Source organism: Dermochelys coriacea, chromosome 4, assembly GCF_009764565.3.
Source record: "Dermochelys coriacea isolate rDerCor1 chromosome 4, rDerCor1.pri.v4, whole genome shotgun sequence".
In the NCBI taxonomy this organism is placed as follows: domain Eukaryota; kingdom Metazoa; phylum Chordata; order Testudines; family Dermochelyidae; genus Dermochelys; species Dermochelys coriacea.
The window spans coordinates 79,726,157-79,753,434 of NC_050071.1; the positions used below are offsets into that span (position 1 = coordinate 79,726,157).

The window sequence follows — 27,278 nt, forward strand, 5'->3', positions numbered from 1 at the left end:
AGCATGCGTGGGTGCTGCACCTCTGCACACCCCCACCAGGTTAATGATACAGATGAGCTTTTTTTTTTTTTTTGAGGGGCGTGGAGGTGTGTGATAAATTCATATAATAATTTATTACTGCCAATCTGTACAATAACTGTACAATAACAACACTCACAGTAAATTAACATTGTGTGCACTATTAGATATGAAATTGTTTGCAAGGTCGTGATTGCACACAACATTGTGGATGAATGAAAGAGCATTGCCAAGAAAACACAAACATAAATTAAAGTTCTTTAATTTAGGTGTGGGATAGATAAATAACGATTTGCAGGAACCGGGGATCTTGTGTGGCTTTGTTCATATTTTAATAATTTACTCCTCTTTGTAGTTTCAGTAATTAAGTCTTATGACATTCCAGAAAGCATAAATCCTGCTGAGATGTTTAAGTTTGGAGCATCCTCTTGATGTACAATCCAAAAAAAAGACACTTACCCAGGATCTTAACAAGCTGTTTTGCTTTTAGCTTTGAAACACAATTGAATGGTAAAGTAATGTGGTCTGCTCAAACTGTTTCAGTCGCATTATTAACTAGAACTTCCTTTTAAAATTCATTGCCTTCAATTATATTTTTAAAAGAATTTTAATTATGTGACTGAAAAGAATAAAGATGCTCCAGGCTCCATTTGTTTACCATGGAAAGCCTTAAAAAATGAGGACAGAGCTTCCTAGCTCATACAGGGGTTGCAGAGAGAGAGAGATGACTTTTAATTCGACAAGTTCAGAGAGATTTCTTAGTTTGACGCACATAGCAGGGGGTCTTTGAACGACTGGCAATACTTCAGCATTCTGAGCTTTGAAAGTCTTTCCCTGCAGCAGAAATTGTATCAAAAGCCAATGATAATATTCCCTGCAAGGTAAAGCACCCTATTGAAGATTTCTAGAGCTGTTTATTTATTCATCACAGTTTTTTTCTTTTAGGACATATCAGGCATATAGGTAATAATTCACATAGATGATAGAAAAATGCAATAAATACATAAATAAATAAAAATGCCTCATTAATAATTTCAGTCTTCCCTTCTTATGCTTCTCCGTAGGCCACATGTAGCTATAAAATATGGTTGGTGCTTGCCCTATATGTGTATATAATATATCAAATTCGCTACAAATCTGAGTCTTTCCCTGTTTTTAGTAAAATTCTCACTCTTCTGCCTACCTTTGATCACTAGCTGGGTACATAGGATGTTTATGGTTGTTTCCTTCTTACTAAGCACTCAAAGTGATGGGGTAATTTTACAGGAGGTTAATCAGTTTTGTAGGAGTCTTTTTAAATCTTAATTTTTAAAGTAGGTTTCAGGTAACTGTTTTCAAAGCCAAGATTAAAGCTTTATTTATATTCAAAAGGTCTGGTTTTTAATACTTTTGCATTACCTTTATATGAAAAATATGTACATATATTTTTCTTCTCTATTTTTGTTTTGTTTTTCCACAGCAGAGCAAGGGCTGTGAGACTACGACAACCTGTCCCTAGTGTAATGTCAATGTCGACTATCACTTTGGCAGAATCTGCCAGCTCAGTGAAAACTAAAAGAGTCCCTCCTCCTGTTTTTTCATCTGCTGGTGGCATTCAAAGTGACCTTGCCTTGTAAATATTGGTGAGTGACCACAAGGGAAAAGCAATTCCTTGATGAAAAGGAACTTGTTTTTAAAAAATGTGGTGACCTGCACTTCTTCCTAGAATAAACATGAGGGAAAGAGTCCATACACAAAACATATGCAGGACACGTTTGCTGTTTTAATCATAGCTAGGTTTATTTAACTGTATTTATTTCTTTACACTGAAAAACATGTACTGAGCTATAGCTAGTAAGAGGTAATCAACATGTGACAATATTTTTCTTATATAAACCTCTTCCTGCCCAGTGGGCGACTCAGTATTCTTGCCAGCAAGTTAAAAAAGTATGGGCTGGATGAATGGACGATAAGGTGGATTGAAAGCTGGCTAGATCATCGGGCTCAATGGGTAGTGATTAATGGCTCCATGTCTAGTTGGCAGCTGGTATCAGGCAGAGTGCCCCAAGGGTCTGTCCTGGGGCCGGTTTTGTTCAATATCTTCATTTAATGATCTGGAGGATGGTGAGGACTGAACCCTCAGCAAGTTTGCAGATGACACTAAACTGAGAGAAATGGTAGATACGCTGGACGGTAGGGATTGGATACAGAGGGCCCTAGACAAATTAGAGGATTGGGTCAAAAGAAATCTGATGAGGTTCAACAAGGACAAGTGCAGAGTCCTCCACTTAGGATGGAAGAATCCCATGCATTGCTATAGACTAGGGACTGAGTGGCTAGCTAGCAGTTCTGCGGAAAAGGACCTAGGGGTTACAGTGAATGAGAAGCTGGATATGAGTCAGCAGTGTGCCCTTGTTACCAAGAAGGCTAACTGCATTTTGGGCTGTATAAGTAGGAACATTGCCAGCAGATGGAGGCCCATGATCATTCCTCTCTATTCGGCATTGGTGAGCCCTCATCTGGAGTACTGTGTCCAGTTTTGGGCCCCACACTACAAGAAGGATGGGGAAAAATTGGAAAGCATTCAGCAGAGGGCAACAAAAATTATTATTATTAGGAACACATGACTTATGAGGAGAGGCTGAGGGAACTGGGATTGTTTAATCTGCAGAAGAGAAGAATGAGGGGGGATAGCTGCTTTCAACTACCTGAAAGGGGGTTCCAAAGAGGATGGATCTAGACTGTTCTCAGTGGTAGCAGATGACAGAACAAGGAGTAATGGTCTCAAGTTGCAGTGCGGGAGGTTTAGGTTGGATATTAGGAAAAACTTTTTCACTAGGCGGGTAGTGAAGTATTGGAATGCGTTACCTAGGGAGGTGGTGGAATCTCCTTCCTTTGAGGTTTTTAAGGTCTGGCTTGACAAAGCCCTGTCTGGGATGATTTAGTTGGGGATTGGTCCTGCTCTGAGCAGGGGTTTGGACTAGATGACCTCCTGAGGTCCCTTCCAACCCTGATATTCTATGATTCTCATCTCCAGTTCCTGAATGCTTGATAAAAAGCCTGGAATAGTATAAAATGGCCTTTAAAGTTTCAAATCTGGGAAGGAAAGAATATCCCCAGTGTAGGAGCTAAGGAAGCTGCAGGCTACCTTCTGAACCACCCCTCATCAGCTTCGGTGTAAGGGGCATATTAGTGGTGGGATAGCAGCAGTCACTCCTGCAGAGATTCTGGGAAGTCCATAAAGGCTACTGTAACTTAAAGTGCCCCTCAGGGCTGTTTAAATTGTGCCAGAGGCCACTAAAGCCACTTGAGCTCCCACCCCTGGCTGTGAATTCTATGCTGCACCTCTAAGAGGCACAGAACAGAATCACGCACAGTGTGTCTAAGGAGATATTTCATATTGAAATCAGATGTGTTGAGAGAGAAAGTGACTCAGAAGTAATTTATGTATTATAACATAGACAAATATTTTAAATTATTTGTTAGATAAAAATTAACCTGTTTTTAAAAAAAAAAAACAAAAAAAAACTTAGAGTAGTGTTAAATGCAGGGGTGTTCCAAGGCTGTAAATAACTTAAGTATTTTACTTATTTAATCTATAGTGGTTGTCAAAAAAGTAAACAGTTGCCCATAGTTACCATTCAGTATTATCTGGATTACTGCAATCATCTGAATTAACTCCTATTATGACTACAAGGAAATAACTGTGGTACCTCATTCATTGCTATATGGTAACTGTAAGCACAGATTGACATTTTAATAGCTATACCTATCCTTGAAGTATGCTATTTTATAAATGGACTGTACCAGCCTCAAAAGATGTAGCTTTAGGAAAGTTATTGTAGCATCAACCAACAGTGAAAAGCCATTCCAACAGAAGAGGAATTGTTGACTAGTGGTGCCTGTCATTGCAGTAATATTGGTGGACATTTGGGCAATTTAGTCCCAGCCTTGGTTCAGAGGCTGCCCATGACTTAGTTTGGACTGGCTAAGGAAATAAGAAGAGGAGGATTCTGATTGAGGATCATTTTAACAATGATAAATAAGTGAAAGAATGAATAAGTATAGAATTGACTATTTTCTGTAGCTATGAATGTAGTAATATTTTGCTATGCTGCATCACATTATGCTTCTTCTGAGCTCTGTATAATTTGAGGGATGACACAGTTTGATTCATTAAAAGAAAGTATCCCTATTCGGGAAAGCTTTTAAGCATGTACCTATGTGATTTGGGTCATTATAGGGATAAATTCAACAATCACTAACTCTCCTGCAACCCCAGAAAAAATAAATAGTGCTGCTTGGATTTATGTGATGCCATAATGTGTCTGAGTGTCTAGCGGTTGGTGCAGAGATGAGTGGTCCATTGCCAGACATTTGGCAGTCAGCAGGAGGAGAAAATGAAATCACATTAACCAGGGATAAGTAACAAAAACCAATTTTGGAAAACACTGCTCTTCCATTTAAAAAAATCAATTATTTGATTTTCTAGTGTGGTACGTTTTTTTTTTAAAGTGATGCTGCAATGATAGAGTTGTGAGCTATTCAGGCAATCAGCTCAGATAGTTTGCTTGTTTTCATAAAGGATGTAAACAAAAGTGAATCAAACCAAAAGTGAGTCAAACCAAAAACATTTTTTAAAAAAACTTTGTGTTGAAACAAAATGTTTCATTTTGACCTGTTTGCTTTTCTTTGGGGGTGGGTTGGGATGGGGAGCGGAGATGACTCTTTCTCTGGCCAATAACTATTGTCATTCACAGTGACAATTCAGAGTCACTGGGCCAGGAAAAGAAAATGAGAATGACTCCAGAGCCTGGCAGCTTGGGCTCTCACCTATGATGAGGGAGACCCAAGCTCAAATTCCTGCTCCGGTGACTATTTAATTGTTTATAAAAAGTAGAACAGCTTCAATAGGAAAGATTGAGAAAGTCTTATACCATAGTCCAGTTGATAGGGCACTCACTTAAGAGATGGAAACCCCATGTTCAAATCCCATTTCCTCCTAAGGCATAGGGGGAGTTGAACTAGGTGAGTTTTCTAACCACTGGGTTAAAGGTTATAAAGAGATCCCTAATCCTACTTTTTTCCCGCTCCCCAAGCTGTTTTGTGACTCTAATCCTCCTTTGCAGTTTTCCAAATGCCAGTACTTGAAACAAAATGTTCTGTTTCTCAACAATCTGACACATTTTGATGTTTTATTCTTTGGTTGAACCTAGTTGGTGACCTCAACACACATTCATGAATAGTTTGGGGTCAACCAAAACTGCATTTTTTTGTCAAATAAACTGTTCGCTGAAACAGTTTTGTGCAGCTCTATCACAATGTGATAGGTGCTTTCCAAACTGAATACGCACAAGCAACTCACAAAAATCAGAGTTATTTACCTATAGGATGAGTAGAAAATGACCGGCAACATCTAGCTGTCAAGAGAAAGGAGTGACTTCGCACAGTGATGATTTTTCTTATTTTGTTTTCCATTTTCAGTTTGTTTGTCTCAGTCATGTATTTTGGTCTGATCTGGCAGATGGTTCTGTGATCCGTTGCACACTGTTTCCTTTGAATTTTCACACTATTTAAAGTTTTGTTTGTATAACTAATTTGGCACTAGTATCATAGGCATTCTGGAGAGTTCATGGGCCTTTAAAAAACAAAACCAAAAAACAAAACAAACAAAAGTTCCTGCCTGAATGTGGAACAAGTTATTAAGGATGGGGAGCCAATTGCTGGTCTCAATTTATTGCAGCAGAATGGTGTTAACCTTTCACTGATTATATTTTATTTTTTAAAAAAGTCCAAGACTATTCTTCAAAAGATTTGCAAAATCTAGTGGCAGTTCTACACAGAAAGCTTTAAAGACAAGTTTACCCTTTGAAGCCAATGGCTCCAAACTACACATGGAGGATTAATCTTAATGAGGACACTTCCATGCAGTTTGGTACAAATATTGATTGATGGTGCTCACTACATTAGCTTCCAGTAACATAAACCATCTTCAGTACTAAACATAGTTGCTCTCCATTAAGATTAAATAAGGGATTTTGCTAGAGAAGAATTATAAGTTTTCCTTTTTATCTAAATAGTTTTCCTTGTGTTTTCTGAATTGATGAGAATCTGCCGGAAATGAATGTATAATGTTATTTCATTTTTGAATAAATAATTGTGAAAACTGTTAAATGGTAGAGAAAACAGGAGGAATAATGCAAGAAACATACCAAATACAATCAGTAAATATAATAAGTACAAAAAAAAAAGATGCAGGAAATCATTGTGATCCAGGTGGTCATATTAGAAACTGAGCCTACTGAATAGTAAGGAAATTTTTGCACAAATATATGTTTACATTAGAAAGCAAATTTTGATTGATTGTTTTCAGGACTTTTTTAGGCTCATTCTTTGCAAACATTTGAGCTGTTCCAGTGTACACACCTGAAAAGAATATTTTCAAGTTTCCAACCTAGAACATTCTCTGAAAGTGAATTAAAAAAAATGGTATTGGTTAATTATGTAAGTCATCCAATAAAGGAACTGAAACTGGTAAATTACATGGCTAACCAATAGAGAATACAGGATATTCACCATGGGGTATTTGTGAATCATATTCAGAGCAAGAACACTTCACAGAAGAAATACATGAATAATTTTAAATAACAAATACATTCAAGAATTTCACAATTGGTTCTTAGCTAATTCAAGAACATTCATAAGTGAAAACCATTAAATAAATTAATCATTTCAGTGTATTGGCTTATCTCTATTAGACACATGCTTAGAAAAATGAGATGCAGCTATGGAAATCATACAAAATAAATCTCTTGTTTAGAGAGAACTTTGATAAGTTGCTTTGTCTAATTACACAGGAAGCTCAAAAATGAGTTTTATTCAAATCTTTCTATAACTAAACATATTGTACTCTATGAAGTTACATTGAAAGCTTTCAAACAACGGCATTTAAAAAAAAACAGCTTACCATGTGGCAGTGCTTCAAGGAGATAAGTAGCTGTCTGAAGCATCCAGGTCAAAATAAGCTTGTGTATACTTTTGTAGTTTTGCCTCAGTTTATGGGTGGTGTTTCAATAAAATATTTTATGCTATACTACCTAAAATGTCTGTTTCATGGTTAATGTGGAAGAATTTTTTCCCATTTTAATTTGCTTTCCATTTTTGCCATTCTAATCACATAATATGCATGGGTTTTAGTTTAATTTTAATTACTTAGGAATAGGTTTCCCTAGCCTCTGTTTGCCAGAAGGTGGGGATGGGTGACAGGGAATGGATCACTTGATAATTACCTGTTCTGTTCCTCCCCTCTAAAACATCTGGCATTGGCCACTGTCAGAATACAGGATACTGATCTGGATGGACCACTCAGTATGGCTGTTCTTATATTGCCCCAAGGATAGGTGAGTGGGAGGCAAAGTCACATCGGGTAAAAGGTCTATTCCAACAATCAGATCTGAATTTCAGAATTCAGGAATATTTCTTTCTCAGACACTTTTGAATAAGAGAAAAAGATTCAGAAATGTCAATGATAGTTCTGCTTTAAGTTTTTAGTCTAAAGTAAACCAGTCTAATGCAAAACTTAGCAGAATGTAAGCTTTGCAGTGTCTTTTGGGGATTTGCCTGCCAGACTTCTGAATTTGTCTTCAGGAATAAATAATCAAATTGTAACATCATAATGCAACCTGATGATATTCATTTCTTAACATCATGAAAGTTCATCAGTATGTGTTGAAGATGTTTTCTCCTCGTATGATGATTAGGAATGAGCTCAAGCTGCAAATTTCACATGTGGATTTCAAACATTCTGAACTTCAAGGTGGTTCAGGTGGGCAGGTTTTTTCAGCCTATCTCTAATATTGATTTTTTTTATCTATAAACATTTCTAAGGCACCTGTCTTTGTAGTGTTTGTCAAAAAAGATGCTTTGTCATTGCATATTGATACAACCATGTACCTTAATCATCTTGTGTGTTGATAGTTGAGGACCAAAGTAAATTTGCAACTCCTTATTTGGGTCTTGTTGGTCTTGCAAGATCCAAGGCAGACCGGAAGTGGCAGTGTCCTACAAATTACAAGACAGGTAGCTACAGAAAGCTACAGAAGTTCCATTCACACTTAATTCACAATGGAGTGGTTCTGACAAGTTCTAAAGTGCCTTCTGCTGTTCCAAATCTTGGTATTTTGTTTTATCAGTAGTTTTTATCATTGTGGCTGCTGCATCCTCAATTAGGCAGGTCTAGGAGAGGTCTTTTTTTAAATTGCCATTTTCCCACCACCATATATATATTTTTAAAATAGCAGTGATTGTGCTTGAAGCCTTCATCACCATAATGGTTCAAACTCCATGCACTCCATTCAGTGTGATTAAATCTGCCCTCCTCTAATTATACAGTGCAGTTCCATTGCATGTGGGCAGAGACAGGAGTCTGACAGCCTGTATGTACACACTAGAATTTTTATGGTGTAGTGGAGGCAAGCCCCAGGAGGAAAAAGTGGAGTGTTGTATTTGCAAATCTACCAGTTAGGGGAGAATATAGAACTGGTGAGGGCTACGATAGCCCTAAGGCTGCAGTAATAACTAGGGTGGCCTGTGAAGAAAAAAAGTCAGTTCTAGAACCTTGATTATCTGGACATCACTTTTTGTTAAATAAACTTAATTACATTAGTATCAAAACTATCACAACTGCCATCAGCTCTGCTGTGGAATGTTTCCATGATACTTTGGCATGAATATTATCCCAAAGTAATGTGAATTATATAACAGTAAACCACACCAAAATTATGCAAATGTAAGGGTGAACTGAATACAATTTATGAGAAGGAAAAGATTTAAGGCTAGATGGATTTCTGCATCACCAGTTTGCTTGTTTTTATTCCTGTTAAGCTTTGATTTCCACAGCTACAGCACTACTTTTTTTAAAAAACAAAATGAATCAAGAATCGGTACTCTTAAATTGTCAGTGGTCTGTGACTGACTGATGGTGGCCAACAGCTGAACTGAAGGTTTGCTGTAGCTAGCAGTACATATGGAGGGTTACATTAGTTAGTTCCTTCCATAATTAAATATTCATGAAGTCCAATTGAGTCATTGGAGATAAAAACTGTTTTAAAAACAATTTATTTTTCTCCTCTTTCCTGTCCAGCTTTTAGGTCTTTTATACTTTTTATGGTTTGTCTTTTCATTCATATTCTGTGTCTGTCATTCAAACTGTTCTCTTAAGATTTCCAGGCCAAATTGTAGGAATTTATAATCTGTAATTAGGGCTATCAAGTGATTAAAAAAATTAATCACGATTAATCACTCTGTTAAACAATAATAGAATACTATTTATATACATATTTTGGATGTTTTCCACATTTTCAAATATATTGTTTTCAATTACAACACAGAATACAAAGTGTGCCATGCTCACTTTACATTTATTTTTATTATAAATATTTGTAACAAAAATAAAAGAAATAGTATTTTCCAGTTCACTTACTACAAGTACTGTAGTGCAATCTCTTTATCATGAAAGTTAAACTTACAAATGTATAATTATGTACAAAAAATAACTGCATTCAAAATTAAAACAATGTAAAATGTTAGAGCCTACAAGTCAACTCAATCCTACTTCATCCAATCACTCAAATAAACAAGTTTGGTTTCAATTTGCAGGAGATAATGTTGCCCACTTTACAATGTCACCTGAAAGTGAGAACAGGCATTTGCATGGCACTTTTGTAGCTGGCGTTTCAAGGTATTTACATGCCAGATATGCTAAACATTCATATGCCCCTTCATTCTTCAGCCACCATTCCAGAGGCTATGCTTCCATGCTGATGATGCTCATTAAAAAAATAATACATTATTTAAATTTCTGATTTAACTCCTTAGGGGAGAATTGGGTGTGTCCTGCTCTGTTTTACCTGCATTCTGCCATATATTTCATGTTATAGGGGTCTCGGATGTTGACGCAGCACATGTTCGTTTTAAGAACACTTTCACTGCAGATTTGACAAAACGCAAAGAAGTTACCAATGTGAGATTTCTAAAAATAGCTACAGCACTCGACCCAAGGTTTAAGAATCTGAAGTGCCGTACAAAATCTGAGAGGGACGAGGTGTGGAGCATGCTTTCAGAAGTCTTAAAAGAGCAACACTCTGATACAGAAACTACAGAACCCGAACCACCAAAACAGCAAATCAACCTTCTGCTGGTGGCCTCTGACTCAGATGATGAAAATAAACATGTGTCAGTCCACTCTGCTTTGGATTGTTATCAAGCAGAACCCATCATCAGCATCGACGCATGTCCTCTGGAATGGTGGTTGAAGCATGAAGGGACATATGAATCTTTAGCATGTCAATATTTAGCACGTAAATATGTTGTGACACCGGCTACAACAGTGTCATGTGAATGCCTGTTCTCACTTTCAGGTGACATTGTAAACAACAAGCGGATAGCATTATCTCCTGCAAATTGTAACCAAACTTGTTTGTCTGAGCAATTGGCTGAAGTAGGACTGAGTGGACTTGCTGGCTCTAAAATTTTACATGGTTTTATTTTTGAATGCAGGGTTTTTTTGTACTTAATTCTACATTTGTAAGTTCACCTGTCATGATAAAGAGATTGCACTACAGTATTGATTAGGTGAATTGAGAAATATTTCTTTTTTTTTACAGTGAAAATACTTGTAATCAAAAATAAATATAAAGTGAGCACTGTATACTTTGTATTCTGTGTTGTAATTGAAATCAACATATTTGAACATGTAGAAAACTTCCAAAAATATTTAAATAAAAGGTATTCTATTGTAATTTAACAGTGCGATTAATTGCTTGACAGCCCTACATCCTTCACACTCCCTTTGTCTTGTGGCTGCCAGGAGCCATGCCTATGCTCAGCAGCTTCCAGTTCATGTTTTGCTCTTCACAGTTCCAAGGGCCATTCCAGCAGATGAGGATCAGCCAGACACAGCATGCCACTGAGCATCAGGAGCCTGGAAAGTGGTGGCACAGGAGTTGCTATGGCAGCATCTAGGCCACCAAGGGGTTTCCACTATAAGGGGGAAATCCTCCATTGTCAATTAGGCAGTATCTTTGCTGTACCAGTCTGCTAGCACAATGTCTGGGTTTAAAGTAGAAAAACAGTTTCAATTTTTGCATTTCTCTAGCCTTAGAATGGAGTTAAATGTGGGCTGTGCATGCACACACACACACCCCCCTTTAAAAATACACATGTTGGGCATAGTTAAGAAAAATATTTCATCTCTCTAACCATTGAAAAAGGTATTCCTGATCCTACTAGGCCTGGCCTACACTAGAAAATTAGATGAGTTTTACATTGGTCAGGGGTGTGGATTTTCCTGAGTGGTGCTGTTAAGCCAACCAAAGTCCCCTAAGATAGTATTAGGTTGATGGAAGAATTCATTAAGGAGATGGATTACTTACGCTGATGGGAGAACTCCTCCCATTGGCATTCATAGTGTCTACACTGAAGTGTTACATCAGCATAGCTGTACCGCTATAGCGTTTTAAGTGTAGACAAGCCCTTAGGTAATTGTCCTCTCATTATTAGAATAGGGAATTCTAGCTCAAACTGGTAATACGTGACCTACCAATAAAAAGTATGGATGGATGCACATTGGTATGTTATGTTCTTCTTTAAAGCCTGTAGATTAATGGTGATTTTGACCATTTTAGTCTATGTTTCATGTGAAGGTGGAAGTCATGTGCCACAAGTTTTAATTTTTTAAAAAACAATAAACTGTTCCGAAAGTTCAGTTCATGAGGTATAAAAATGTTACTGGCCTGGGTTAAATTTTTCAGAATTGTGTAAGTTGCATTGTGACATGGTGGTTGATCTCCTAAGGAATGGGGGAGCTAGGACTAGTCAGCCTTATTTATGAAGGAGGCATACCTTGTTTGGATCAGGTGATTCCTCTGTGAAGAACAATGGGAAGCTGCAGTGAGGTGGAGGGATGCTTAGGTAGAGCAGAGACTGGTAGAAATGAGTAGGGCCCAGCAGAGTCAGATTTGTGACTAAAATTCGAGCTAAGAAGGGCTGGGAGTAGCCTTCTAAGGCAGGAGAGACCCTGACCAAGCAGGGACACTCAGGAGGCAGATGGTCTGTTTATATGCATTTCCTGAAATGACTTAGGCATGTAAGAACATAAGTTCCACTGACTTTCACTTTTGAAAATGGGATCTGGGCTCCTAAGTCACTTAGGTGCTTTGGAAACTGTTACCCCAGATTTTTAAATCTTACCCTAGGTTAATGCAAAACACAGTGAGGTCCAAATCGTGAAGCTCCAATAGTTTCCTAGGGATTCACGTACAGTAAAAGCATTTTCAGGCTCTAGGCAGTCCTAGAGGACAAGGCTTTTGCTCCGTTGTGGAATGCCCTTACTGTGTTAGTGCAGAACTGTGAGGATACCAAGGTCACGCTAGCTTCAAGCAGTGATAAATGCTGAATTATCAGGAACTGAACATTGGGAGAATGTATTACCCCATCCACATTGTCCTTTACTGTAACGAGAAAGAAAAGTGATTCAAATGAATGCACAAGTTAAAATGAAGCTATTCTTCCTCTGAAAAACTCCATAATTGGGTATTTAACCGCCTGGTTCTTGGGGTTTCTGATTTAAAATAGAAATTAGTTGTTAATATCCTGGGAAAATTTTGTGTCAACGGTTACATTAAACAAAAGACAGATCTAGATTATCTGAAGAATGTGGAGTGATGTTTAATGCAATTTTTTTTTAAAAAAAAGGGGATGTGTCACTGCAGGTCATTTCTGAATATTCTTGTTGAGCTTTCTCTGTTGGATATGCAATCTCAGCTAAATGTTTTGAAGAGGAGGAATCAAATAAATTGCCCTATTTTGGGTCTTTCTCATCTGTATACAGTTGTGCAGCTCTAGTAGACCTGAAAATTGTGCAGAGACAAACTTTTTAAAAAATAAAATGCTTTTGAAGCAGAAAATTGCTTTTCTGCAATATTGTCTAAATGACAGGATGTGACAGCAAGACAAGAAGTTGCCATCATGTATTGATATTGTAAAGCAAACCTTACATAACAAGGAGGATTATTTGTTTTTAATTTCTTATTAAACTATAAAAGATTTAATTCAAACAACACTAAGAATTTAACTTAAACCAACAAAAACAAGGACCACAATTTAGAAGCAAGTCTGAAAGTCCATGCTTTAATCCACCTGTGCTGCCTAGATATTGCAGGGCACATAGAGTATAATATGTAAGATCACACAACGTTTGTCATCCCTTCAGAAGCTTTAAGCGCAGTGGGGTGGGTTGAAGAAGAAATGTGAGCCTTAATTCTATATCTCCTTGATTTTATGTTTGTCAAATCCTTAGCATTTTTTGAAATCGCTTGTAGTATAATAAAAAAAATGTGGCTTATGCCTTTTGATTAGCCCCTTGATGTTTTTAACATATTTTTGCATGGTTTAATTTCCTTTTTTTATGGTAGTTTATAAATATAAAATAAAATAAAAGGGAAGAGGAGTGGAAGGGGAAGAAAATGTGTCATTCACAGGCTAAGGGAGTTCAGACTCCTTTGAGCCCACTATCACATTAATGGGCCAGTTGAGATTTATCAGGGTTTTGTGTATTAATCTTTATACACATTCACATACTAAAATTGCTCCTTTGGAACTGTAATGCTATTAGCTGAGAATTTGTGCAATATTAGCAATGTAGATTTCCATGTTATGGAACCATAATATCAAAGGGTTATTAAAAATCCATATAAAGTATGGCACATGGAGGCACTTTCTAAGCCTCAATAGCACCATTGCTTTCTGTTTTTCAAATACCAAAATGGTTAAGTCTATACTATGAAGAGAAATCCTTTGGCATCTTGTATGAAAAACAAAAACAATTTTATATTACACAAATATGCCTAATGTGGCAAAAACGATACATCTTGGTTTCTGCTGGAGGGCAGGAGGGAGGGTGGGGTGTTTTTTGTTTGGATGTTCTTTGTTCATGTTTTCGGGGGGAGGTTGCATTACTGTAATTTAAAAATAGCACATTATAGATATGGACTAAATAAAACAACACATGAATGGTAAGCAATCACGCTTTTCACATGTTTTTTTACAGGTTCTCCATCTACTTCAGTAGCCAAGATGGGAGATGACACCTGTCCTCTCCAGCATAAAATGTCTTCCTACTTTAGTTAGTATTCTCTACCAATGTGGATAAATCCCCAATGGCTGGTGCATCCAGTGGGGTATTGGAGGAAGACAGTTAAGGTTACATAACTATGTGAAACGGAGTCATTTTGGTTCTCATGGGGATTATGAAATCTTATAGTTATGGCTTATGTGGCTTTGCAGCCTTTGGACCAGATAATCGTCTGGTATGAACTGGAGTAACGGAATTACTTTGGTCAGTTTACAACAGCTGAGGATCTGGTCCTTTGAATTGCAAGTTAAGCCTAAAACTCAAAGCAAAAATATATTGAGTTGAATATAGTTTTGTGACAAAACAAGCCCTGCCCTCAATTCTCTGTCTCTGCTTTGAGATGAGAAAAAAAGGAAAAATGTACCTGAATGCCTGGCCTCTCAAACAGGTTCCACATTCCACTCAAATTTCTCCTTATAGAATCCGCCTTCATTAAAAACCCAGGCTTCATTGGATTGAGAAGATAAGGCAGTGGGTGTCTACCTCCCTCCACTTAAATTTTTCAGGTAGTGTTGAATTGGTCCACTAGCCCTTCTTAGTACTGGAAAGTGGCTGAATTTCTTACCCCATTCTTCATGGAAGATTAACTGGTAAGATTAACTTCCTGAACATCCTCCATATCCAGGATTTTATGGCAGGGAAAGTGAACTTCCCATCCCCATATAATTAGCAATGGTAAGACAGGACAAGTTCTTCTGGTCTAATTTGCCACTGAATCTTCTGGTCTAATTTGCCACTGGACTCCTAGTGCACTAGGCTATTGGGAAATCACATTAAAACTGTTATGTAAACTATTTCCTGATAGTGCACTGCATTCTGGGGTATCTCAGCTCCAGAGTTTTAACAGTCAGTGCAATAACAGCAGTAGGAACCAGAGGAACATTTCCATTTCCACTGGAAACAGGAAGGCTGCCCGCCATCAAAGATGGTGCTGGGATATAGTTTCATCTCCAAAAACCTGTCAGGCTGGCCCGCTGAAGGAACTGGATGACAAAAGTCAACCAGCTTCCTACCCCTGAAGAACTGGAAGGGAGGAACAGGTGATTTGTTTCCTTCTGAAGACACTACTACTCTTACTCCCACACTCCAGCAAATAGGTTAGAAAAAGGCGATCTTTGGGGATTGTTTGGAGCTGGCAGAGGGTTTAGCCAATTCAAAATGCAATGCAAAAACAACATTTTGCAATGGAGCAAAGGCCTTGTCCTTTCATACTGCCCATAGCCTGAGAATGATTTTACCAGTAGGTAAATCTCTAAGAAATTATTAGAACATCACAATTTGGACCTCCCTGTGTTTTGAGGTTGTGTAAACCTGTGGGTGGGATTAAAAAACCTTGGATAACAGTTTCAAAAGAACCTACGTGACATAGACACATAAGTCCAACTTTCAAATGTGAAAATCAATGGAACTTGGGCTCCTAAACTTGGGCGTAAATCACTTCTGAAAATGGAACTTAAGCACTTCGGACAATGTTACCCCAGGCTAGTAACCCCTTTATCCCTAATGAGCTAAAGTTTGTGAATAGTCTATTATGTTTTAAAAAAATTAAAACTCATGGCACCTTAGCCCTCTATGCTGGAACATACACTAAGATGTTAAAATTATGCTTATTATACAGGCCAACATGCAAAATATAACATACACATATGCATCCATACATACTTTTTGTTGGTGAGCCAGATATTACCAGTGTGAGCAGGAATTTCCTATACTATTAAAGAGAGTACACTACTAAGATCCATAATACATTTTCAACAGTAAGCTGAAAAACATATTTTTAACTATGCACATCATGTATATGGGTTTAAAAAGAGTGTGTGTGTGTGTGTGTGCGCACATATGCACATCACATTTTTAGCGACTTTCTAAGCTAGAGAAATGCAAAAATTGAATCTATTTTTCTAGTTTAAACTGAGCTGCACTGTGCCAGTCTGCTAGCACAAAGATATTTCCTAATGGCACTGAATTTACAAGGGAGGATTACTACCATGTAGTGGGAACCCTCTGGTGGCCCAGATGCTGTTACTCTGCTGGCACACGCCCCTGCCGGGGCTTATGAGGAAGTTCTTTGAAGGCTGTGTGATAGGGTGGACTAGGCCCTGAGCCCCCATGCTGAAGTCCTTGTGGCCCTGCCACATCCAGCCCGAGAAAAGGGCAGTAGAGACATCCTCTAAGCTGCCTAGAGCAGCTGTGTGGGAAGCCACCAATCCGGGCCAGTAAGCTAGTATAAGAAGAGCTGCAGGGCCAGAGTGAGACCAATTCCTTGCTAGAGCTGGAAGAGTGCGGATGGTGTGTGGTTGACTGAGGGAGTTGCAGGACATCAGATGAGGTAGTACTGCCAGAAGCCAGGGAGGAGTGAGAAGGAGCCCTAACTCCATCAGGACAAGGCCCTGAGGTAAGGGTGAAGATGGCGCAGGACTGTGGGGAAGTGGCCCAGCGAATTAGAGCAGCAGCACGACTTAGATAACGGGACACAGCAGACAGCTCCTATCTATAGGGTCCCTGGGCTGTGAACCAAAGTAGTGGGCGGGCCTGGGTCCCCTCTAACCCCCATTAGCCACTTGGGGGAGTGGTCTGGACATTGAGGCACCCCAGAGGGGGGAATTGAACTGCAGCAGCCCTGCTGGAGAGACGTAGCTGGAAAGACCCTAAGATGGCGAAGACTTTGTCACTAGGGAGGGAGCCCTGGGGCACTGCTCTATCCCGGAGCAGGGACAAATGGTGGGAGACATTACAGAAGGCACTGAGAGACACCCTTATTGTACTTGTACCCCAGAAGGGGTTTTGCTTTGCTTTTATCACACAGACAGACTGTGTGTGACTTGGCTGGAGAGCTGAGTCACTGAATACTCACCACAAAGAGAGAGAGAGAGTGCAGACACATGTAGTCGGCAAGACCGACTTGCAGGAGGTGAGTGCGACCCCATTACAAGCAACCTTATAGTTGTCTCCACAGTTTGTTCTGGGGGAATCCTCTTTGGCAGGAACCAGGGCTTCTATGGCCCCATTTGTGTTGCTGTAATTGTTTTATACAGTGTAAAGAGGCCAGAGTTGTGTGAGGATTTCAATCAACGACTTTGTCCTTATTCTAAAACATGTGAGAGAAGAATCAGACTTATTGTTTCTAAACACAGTGTCTCTTTAACTGCAACAGGGTGACACATGATTTTTCATATGTTAAAGAAACTTTTTTAAACTAGAAAAAAAACGGTTCTTAGAGTGATCGTGCCTATGTGTATTCCGCATTTGGATGTGCATGCACCAGAGTCTGGAATTCTTTTTTACAAGTGTCATCCATTGGCCTGCACATGTGACATAGCTCTGCTTGTGCTCCCAACTGAGGCATAAAGGAGGTGTAGGCCGACGCCTCTCCAGTTCCTTCTTACTGCCGTATGTTCTGATTCTGTCTCTTTGGTAGCTCCGCTCATTTCTACTGCATGATTGCAGTAAAGATATTGTATATAGTTAGTTTTAATAGTTTTGTAGTTTTTGTAGTATAGCCTAGCATGGTATAGTTGCTTAATGTTTTCCCTCCTTTTCTTCATCACTCCCCTCTGGGGTGCCATCTTAATGGCATTTACTAGTAGGATTCACAGTCAGGGAACTTATTATTGCAGATACCCATATTTTCCCCCTGAGAAGTCTGTGATTATAGCCAGGGTCCCAGAATTCAAAAACTGTTTCCTGCCTTGCTCCTTTTCTGTAAATAATGAACATCAATGCTGCCTCTACTGACTGGGTGAGGCTCACATCTCTGCCAAGTGCAGCATTTGCCACTCTTTTCCCTTCAGAACTTGTGAGGGTTGGGAACTGAGACTTAAAAAAAATATCTGATGGAGAGAAGCAATGAGGCCCCAATCAGACCATGCACCTGACTCCAAAATATTTTATAAACAGTGTCTGTTAGCCGACGCATGCGCTGTAGCTCTCCTTATTCTCCAAACTGAGGGCATAAAGGGTGGTACAGGCTGATACCACTCCAGTTTTCCTAATGACCATAGTCCAAACAATCTATAGCAAAGGGGATGGAGGGTGGGCAGTGGAATACAGATAGCAACTACATATCTCGAAGAACCTCCAGCTACGTAACCTCCATTTCTTCTTTGTATGATGGTCTCTGTGTGCATTCCACAAATAGGAAATTAACAAGCAGTGGGGACAGCAAAAGGCATCTCCCTCACCTTAGGACTATCATCCTGCCATATTTCCAATTTCTGCTTTAAGCAAGTTTCAGAAAAAATTCATAATAGAAAAGACTATGTAATCTTAGTATAGGGTCACTACGGCTGTCTCTCTAATTCATCTGAAAAACATACATTTACATCATTCCAACTCATATGCTAATATATGCAATTTAAATAGGATATTTTGTTGTGTTTCACTTTAGATTGATAAATGCACTATTGTGTTAAAATGGCTGTAGAATTACTGTAAAATGGAATACAGCAGTGGGTCCCATCATCATTACACACTGAGGCACTGAGCTTCAGCTGTCCTACAACTGCTTCTGCCTTTTGTTAACACTCTACACTGGCTCAAGGCTGCTGATTCTTTCCTATATTTTGTGTTGGTGCAGATCCCTCCATTATTTTCAGTTTGTGCTGGGCCTACGTTTTGCCTCGCCTGTTAACCTCTTCCCACAGCAGGAACAAATGGAAGCATATTATTGTAAACACTACTTCCGCACTGTGAAATTTCTGCTTGCTATATTGACTCCCATACTTTGGGTATCACTAACCTGTAGGATTTTTCCTTTACCCTGCACACATACTGATTTAAATGTTTTTTAAAATTGTTTTGGCTAAATCAAGCTATTCTAGTAGCTATTGCAGAGTCTCCTTCAATAATTTTTCAGTGGTAAACCATATTCTTAAGGGCATTTACTAGTAGGATGCACAGCCAGGGAACTTACTATTTCAGATACCCATGTGCCATTACATGTTTAACAATACCAATATACAAAAGTCTGAGCTCAAAGAATATGTGCAGTTAAATGTTAACAAAATTTAGTGGAGAAATAGATTAACAGTGCTTTGATCTATTTACCTAACAGACGTAATGAGTGTAATAAAATATACCTAATTTTACTCAATTACGTAAAACTTGTTTTATTTCATTTTAAACAAATCAGTATTATCTTTTTCACATACTCAGACTGTTATGATCATCTTATTTTGCTGCTTAAAAGGGCATTATAATTGAAAAATGTATTGTTTTAAATAAAATTAAATAAAATATTAAAACTCTGTTGGAGACCAATTATCCAGTCACATTCCTTTCCTGCACCTTCTCCTCAATCGTGAGACCCATATGCTAAGCTGTGTAAAATATTCTTTTAGCAGCAGGTGGATCTGAAGTTTTCACAAGCAATTACAGGGATATGTTCAATTGTCAGATGTCTGTGCTGCTGATGGGTTGTCTTGGCTGCTTTGTCTTTACGCATGCCATTGGCAAGATTCTCTGGTTTGCTAAGGCCACTGTATGCAGTTTACACAGCACAAAGTGGTTTTAAACCAGCAAGAGATTCCCAGTGGAAAAATCTATGACTATTCATTGAAACAGGGACTTGAACTTGGGCTCCTGCTTCCCAGGGCATACCCTAATCATCCGGCTATAGAACTAGTTGGCAGCTATCTCCCCCCAATGACTAATGAATTATGTATGCAAAGTGGAACAGCTTCAGCAGGAGAGATTCAGAGAGACTCACCCTAGAATACCTAGTAGCCTAGTGATTAGGCTGCTGATGTGGGAGATCTGGGTTTTAGTCCCTGCTCCAACTCAAACAGAGTGGGGATTTGAAAATAGCTCTCCCACATCCCATGTGATTGTCCTAATCACTTGGCTATGGAATATTCTAGGTCACACACAGGTCCACCCCAAATATTTCTGATTGCCCGGAGCTGTGTTTTGGGCAAGGCCTTTGCCAGTAGGCATGCTCTAAGAATGCCTACCAGAGCAGGCCCTGCAGGTGAGGTGAATGCCTAGTTTAGGAAGGATGCTCGCTGAGCATATCAGGTGCGTCAGGATTTAGGTGGTTTTGTACATGACCACCAGCAGACACTTAGGCGCCTTCATTTTAAATGGTAGCTGGGCACCGGTGTTTAGGATCACAGTGGTGCCCCAATATTAGTCTTAGGTGCCTTAAGTGGCAGTTAGGTGCCTAAGTCCCTTTGTAGATCTAGCCCAATTTCATTACTGTGCATTGTAATAATAAATAGAGCTTAGTACTTTCATCTTCAATGCACTTTACAACCATTAAATAATTAATCATCAGAATACTCTAGCAAGCTCAGGAAGTACTAGAGTTCGAATTTCACAGATGGGGACACTGGGGCAGAGAAGTTAAGTTTTCTTAAACTGTCAAAGCAAAGGTTAAAATTAGATTAATAGATTGCAAGGCCAGAAGCAAGCATTATGATCATCTAGTCTAACATCCTACAGAACTTTCTGAAAATAATTCTTCTTTGAACTAGAGCCTATCTTTAAAATATCCATTGTTGATTTAAAATTGCTAGTGATTACAATTCAGTACAACTCTTAGTAAATTTCTCCACTGGTTAATTACACTGGCTCTTAAAAGTTTGTCTTATTGCCAGTCTGAGTTTGTCTAGCTTCAACTTCCAGGCATTGGATCTTGTACCCTTGCCTGCTATACTGAAGAGTTCTCTATTATCAAATATTGTTCCCCATGTAGATACTTATAGACTTTGATCAAGTTGTCCCTTAACCGTCTCTTTCTTGAGATAAATAGATTGAGCTCCTTGAATCGATCACAATAAGGCATATTTTCTAATACTTTAATCATTCTCATGGCTCTTTTCTGAACCCTCTCCAGTTTATCAACATCCATCTTGAACCGTGGATACCAGAACTGGACAGAGAATTCCAACAATAGTTACAAAATACATACCTAAAATAACCCATGTAGTCCTTGAGATTCCCCGGTTTTCACATCCAAGAATGGTATTAGGCCTTCCGGCCACAGCATTGCACTGGGATCTCATGTTCAGCTGATTATCCACCATCATCCCCAAATATTTTTCAGAGTCACTGCTTCCCAGGATAGAGTCCCGCATCCTGTAAGTATGGCCTACGTTCTTTGTTCCTAGATGTATACATTTACATTTAGCCATAATAAAATGCATATTGTTTGCTTATGCCCAGCTTACCAAGTGATCCAGATTGCTCTCAATCAGTGACATCCTCTTCATTATTTTCCACTCCCAAAGTTTTGTGTTGTCTGCAAACTTTATCAGTGATGATTTTATGTTTTCTTCGAGGTTGTTGATAAAAATGCTAAATAGCATAGAGACAAGAACTAATACCTGGGGAACCCACTAGAAACACACACACTGTCAATGATGATTGCCCTCTTTAAATTACACTTTCAGACCTGTCATTTAGCTAATTTTAATCCATTTAATGTGTGCCATGTTAATTTTATATTGTCCTAGGTTTTTAATCAAAATGTTGTGTGGTACTAAGTCAAATGACTTACAGAAATCTAAGTATGTTAGACCTATGCTGTTACATTTATCAACAAAACTTATAACCTCATCAAAACAAGATATCAAGTTAGTTTGACATATTTATTTTCCATAAACCCCTTTTGGCTGGTATTAATTATATCGCCCTCCTTCAATTTTTTTTATTAATCGAGCCCTGTATGAACTACTCTGTTATTTTGAATGGGACCATTGTCAGGCTGACATGCCTGTAATTATCCAGGTCGTCCCATTTACCCTTTGAAAGTATTGTCATGTCGTTAGCTTTCTTCCAGTCTTCTGAAATATTCCAGTACTCAAAAAGGTATTTAAAATCAGTGTCAATGGTCCAGCAAGCTTCTTAGCCAGCTCTTTTAATACTCTCAGATGCTGATTAATGGGACCTGCTGATTTAAAAGTGCCTAATCCATTGTGATCATGCAGCTTTTTCCCCCTACACACCACAGAGCTAATGGAGCTGGTCATCCTGTTCCCTAGTATGGTTTAATGGTCTGTAGCAGACACCAACTAGTATCCTTTGCGTTTTACCTGTTAGAACACTGATGCATAAGAATTCAGGATCATTATTGTCCAAGTGATGTGGAAAGAGGTAATGCAATTTTTAACAGTGTCTCACTCCCTCTCCTTTTGCCCACTTGATCCTTCCTCAGTAAGTTTAACCATTTATTTTACATTCTATTTATGAAAATCATCCCTCCAGGTGTCAGTTATACCAGCTAGATTGAATTTATTCTTATAAATGAGACATTACCATTTCTTTTGTTTGTTACCCAGGCTCCTAGCATTGGTGCATAGGCAGTTAAGAAACTAGTTAAAATGCATTTAAAACAAAAAAGACAATATTGTTAACCAGCTGTAGTTAGGGTACTGCTGCTCCTGGCTCCCAATCCTATACTCAGTCCACAATGCTCTGTCACTCTGTTTCAGACAGATTCATCCTGGTATTAGCCCTAGGAATAGCATGTGTCTCCCCCATTCATGGAGAGCTGAAGGCCTGGCTTGACATCTGGTGCAGGCTAGAGCAATCCTTAAGTCTGCCCTCAGTTGTGGCTCATGCTGCTATAGCACCTATGACCTTTGCGTCAGAGGTGAATAGCTGCAGTTTAGGGATAGAATCATAGCACTGGAAGGGTCCTCCAGAGGTCATCTAGTCCAGTCCCCTGTACTCATGGCAGGAATAAGTATTATCTAGACCAGCGGTCCCCAACCTTTCTGTGGGAATAGCATATTGCTATTCCCAGAAGACTGTGGCAGGCGACGGACACCCTACCGCCAGAAATGCCACCGACGAGCGCAGCTGCCGGAGAACCGGCCGCCGAATTGCTGCCGAGAACCAGCAGCGGCAAGAAGCGTTGCTGCCGAAATGCCACAGAAAAATGGCAACACTTCTCTGCGGCATTTTGCTGCATTTTGGCGGTGGGGTGTCCTGCGGGTGCACAAAAATGCCCCGGCTGGAGTCATGGTGCCCGTGGGCATCGCATTGGGGACCACTGATCTAGACCATCCCTGACAGGTGTTTGTCCAACCTGCTCTGAAAAATCTCCAATGATGGAGATTTCACAATCTCCCTAGGCAATTTGTTCCAGTACATAACTACCCTGACAGTTATGCCAGGATGCCGCAGCCATACCACCTCCTACCTGGGAGCAGCCCTCCTGACATGTCCCCTGAACCTAGCAAAGAGGCCTCATAGTAATAGTATTCACTGTGAGTGAGGATTTACACTTACCTTATACCTTCTTTGTAGTGACATAGTCACTTATTAAATAGCATTAAAATCCATTGTGCTCCATTATTGGCACAAGTGATCATATTATAAAATGTCAATGATCTTAGCTACTGCAAACACTGAGGTCATATTATCAAAAGTAAAACTGGAAACTTTCCAACGTGCGGCCAATATTGTATTTTAACATAAAATTGAGGTTCTCCATTTTATCTAATCATTTAACAAAGATCTTTTTAAAGTTTTCCTTCAGAATTTGTGCAGATGTGAAAGGCACTGATGAGATCAAAACAGTTTAAAGTTAGGCCAAGCACTAAAAACTCAAATTGTTTATCTCTGACATTTTAGTCTGCAGCTGTGGCTGTAATCAGCAGATTAATCAGTCTGCGGTGACTCTGATAGAGAACTGAAGTCTGATACTTGAATAGCTTAACTGGGGGAAAGTGAAAGGATCAGAACTCTGAGTATGAGAGGCTTTTTCATTCTGCATCTTATAACTCAGGAGGCATCATGTCATTCTTTTTGCACACACTTCCTTTTTCTCCACCTTCTCTGCTGCTTATCTACCTGGCTGCCCTTTATAAACCTTTTCCTTCCACCCTTGATTTCAAAGAGGTTGGCTTGTTTAGCCTAACCAAAAGAAGGCTGAGTGGAGATAGGGCCAAATCGCACCTGGAGCTGCAGCTAGCAAGAGATGTCAAGAGTAACAAGAAGGGTTTCTTCAGGTATGTTGGCAACAAGAAGAAAGCCAAGGAAAGTGTGGGCCCCTTACTGAATGAGGGAGGCAAGCTAGTGACAGAGGATGTGGAAAAAGCTAATGTACTCAATGCTTTTTTTGCCTCTGTTTTCACTAACAAGGTCAGCTCCCAGACTGCTGTGCTGGGCATCACAAAATGGGGAAGAGATGGCCAGCCCTCTGTAGAGATAGAGGTGGTTAGGGACTATTTAGAAAAGCTGGACGTGCACAAGTCCATGGGGCCGGACGAATTGCATCCGAGAGTGCTGAGGGAATTGGCGGCTGTGATTGCAGAGCCCTTGGCCATTATCTTTGAAAACTCGTGGCGAACGGGGGAAGTCCCGGATGACTGGAAAAAGGCTAATGTAGTGCCCATCTTTAAAAAAGGGAAGAAGGAGGATCCTGGGAACTACAGGCCGGTCAGCCTCACCTCAGTCCCTGGAAAAATCATGGAGCAGGTCCTCAAAGAATCAATCCTGAAGCACTTAGAGGAGAGGAAAGTGATCAGGAACAGTCAGCATGGATTCACCAAGGGAAGGTCATGCCTGACTAATCTAATCGCCTTTTATGATGAGATTACTGGTTCTGTGGATGAAGGGAAAGCAGTGGATGTATTGTTTCTTGACTTTAGCAAAGCTTTTGACACGGTCTCCCACAGCATTCTTGTCAGCAAGTTAAGGAAGTATGGGCTGGATGAATGCACTATAAGGTGGGTAGAAAGCTGGCTAGATTGTCGGGCTCAACGGGTAGTGATCAATGGCTCCATGTCTAGTTGGCAGCCGGTGTCAAGTGGAGTGCCCCAGGGGTCGGTCCTGGGGCCCGTTTTGTTCAATATCTTCATAAATGATCTGGAGGATGGTGTGGATTGCACTCTCAGCAAATTTGCGGATGATACTAAACTGGGAGGAGTGGTAGATACGCTGGAGGGGAGGGATACGATACAGAAGGACCTAGACAAATTGGAAGATTGGGCCAAAAGAAATCTAATGAGGTTCAATAAGGATAAGTGCAGGGTCCTGCACTTAGGATGGAAGAATCCAATGCACCGCTACAGACTAGGGACCGAATGGCTCGGCAGCAGTTCTGCGGAAAAGGACCTAGGGGTGACAGTGGACGAGAAGCTGGATATGAGTCAGCAGTGTGCCCTTGTTGCCAAGAAGGCCAATGGCATTTTGGGATGTATAAGTAGGGGCATAGCGAGCAGATCGAGGGACGTGATCGTTCCCCTCTATTCGACACTGGTGAGGCCTCATCTGGAGTACTGTGTCCAGTTTTGGGCCCCACACTACAAGAAGGATGTGGATAAATTGGAAAGAGTACAGCGAAGGGCAACAAAAATGATTAGGGGTCTAGAGCACATGACTTATGAGGAGAGGCTGAGGGAGCTGGGATTGTTTAGTCTGCAGAAGAGAAGAATGAGGGGGGATTTGATAGCTGCTTTCAACTACCTGAAAGGGGGTTTCAAAGAGGATGGCTCTAGACTGTTCTCAATGGTAGCAGATGACAGAACGAGGAGTAATGGTCTCAAGTTGCAATGGGGGAGGTTTAGATTGGATATTAGGAAAAACTTTTTCACTAAGAGGGTGGTGAAACACTGGAATGCGTTACCTAGGGAGGTGGTAGAATCTCCTTCCTTAGAGGTTTTTAAGGTCAGGCTTCACAAAGCCCTGGCTAGGATGATTTAACTGGGACTTGGTCCTGCTTTGAGCAGGGGGTTGGACTAGATGACCTTCTGGGGTCCCTTCCAACCCTGATATTCTATGATTCTATGATTCTATGATATGATTGCTCTCTATAAATATATAAGAGATAGAAATACCAGGGAGGGAGAGGAATTATTTAAGATCAGTACCAATGTGGACACAAGAACAAATGGATATAAACTGGCCATTAGGAAGTTTAGACTTGAATTTAAATGAAGGTTTCTAACCATCAGAGGAGTGAATTCTGGAATAGCCTTCCAAGAGAAGCAAAAGACCTATCTGGCTTCAAGACTAAGCTTGATAAGTTTATGGACGGGATGATATGATGGGATAGCTTAATATTGGCAATTAATTGATCTTCAACTATTAGCGGTAGATATGCCCAATGGCCTGAGATGGGATTTTAGATGGGGTGGGATCTGAGTTACTACAGAGAATTCTTTCCTGGGTATCTGGCTGGTGAGTCTTGCCCACATGCTCAGGGTTTAGCTGATCGCCATATTTGGGGTGGGCAGGAATTTTCCTCTAGGCAGATTGGCAGAGGCCCTGGGGGGTTTTCGCCTTCTTCTGCAGCGTGGGGCATGGATCACTTGCTGGAGGATTCTCTGCACCTTGAAGTCTTTAAACCATGATTTGAGGACTTCAATAGCTCAGACATAGGTTAGGGTTTGTTACAGGAGTGGATGGGTGAGATTCTGTAGCCTGCGTTGTACAGGAGGTCAGACTAGACAATCATAATGGTCCCTTCTAACCTTAAAGTCTATGATTCTATGATTCCCTTCTTTTTAAAAATATGTGCAGGCCTGTCCAAGTGCATCTAACCTCCATGGAAGTAACAAGAGAATAGTTCTGTATTCCTGATGCACTAGATTTCCTAACAGGAATAAAGGCTTGATGAATAAAGACTGGGGGTGGATGTGTCATTACACAAAGTAAAACTATTTCCCCATGTTTATCCCCCCCCCCCCACTGTTCCTCACATGTTCTTGTCAACTGCTGGAAATGGCCCACCTTGATTATCACTACAACAGGTTTTTTTCTCTCCTGCTGGTAATAGCTCACCTTATCTAATCACTCTCATTACAGTGTGTATGGTAACACCTATTGTTTCATATTCTCTGTGTATATAAAAGCTCCCCACTGTATTTTCCACTGCATGCATCCGATGAAGTGAGCTGTAGCTCACAAAAGCTTATGCTCAAATAAATTTGTTAGTCTTTAAGGTGCCACAAGTACTCCTTTTCTTTTTGCGGATACAGACTAACATGGCTGCTCCTCTGAAACCTAACAGGATAATGGATCCCAATCCATGATACAGATTTAGAAAATGCCTTTTCAGGGAACAAATGTAGAGCAAGCACCTGGAGTGAATGACCTTGTTTCAGTCACTAAGTAAAAATCAGTGCATCTCATGTAATGT

At 39.8% G+C, this 27,278-nt stretch overlaps 1 protein-coding gene across 1 annotated transcript in view; it reads left to right on the forward strand.

The window, feature by feature from the left end:
* TENM3 (teneurin transmembrane protein 3) overlaps window positions 1-27,278 on the forward strand; it is a 2,178,135-nt gene that overhangs the window by 929,791 nt on the left and 1,221,066 nt on the right. Inside the window, exon 8 of the mRNA XM_043513542.1 lies at window positions 1,478-1,640. The gene's annotated coding sequence lies outside the window, so the exon portion shown is untranslated. The remainder of the gene's footprint in view (window positions 1-1,477; window positions 1,641-27,278) is intronic.